The following is a 329-nucleotide window of genomic DNA, read 5'->3' as shown; positions in this document are numbered from 1 at the left end:
ACTATCTATAGCAGGGCTAGGCAAACTCCGACACCCCCAGCTATGGTGAAACTACGAATCTCATCAAACATCCACCTTCGGGAGCCATGCCTGTGGCTGTCAGAGTCTTGCAATGCATAAGGGGATTTGTAGTTCCACAAAAGCTGGAGGGCCGGAGTTGGCCTACCGCTGATCTAGAGCAGTGCTTCTAAAAGTGTGGGTCGCGACCCCATATGGGGTCCCGGCAAGTGAACAGGGGGGGTCGCGATCTGAATCCCCGGCCAGGAACGCCATCAGGGGGGTACGGCCGGTACTTGTGGGGCCCAGGGAGGCCTGGGCTCCAAGCAAGG

General features: G+C 58.1%; 1 protein-coding gene across 1 annotated transcript in view; it reads right to left on the bottom strand.

Annotated features, from left to right (window-relative positions):
* The window catches only part of ESAM (endothelial cell adhesion molecule), a 51,394-nt gene that overhangs the window by 7,692 nt on the left and 43,373 nt on the right, over positions 1–329 (bottom strand). The gene's annotated exons all lie outside the window — the stretch shown is intronic.

Source organism: Nanorana parkeri, unplaced genomic scaffold (assembly GCF_000935625.1).
Source record: "Nanorana parkeri isolate BGI_ZX_2015 unplaced genomic scaffold, ASM93562v1 scaffold2949, whole genome shotgun sequence".
NCBI lineage: Eukaryota > Metazoa > Chordata > Amphibia > Anura > Dicroglossidae > Nanorana > Nanorana parkeri.
The sequence above is the reverse complement of the archived record's forward strand: the minus strand, read 5'-3'. Positions and strand labels throughout refer to the sequence as shown.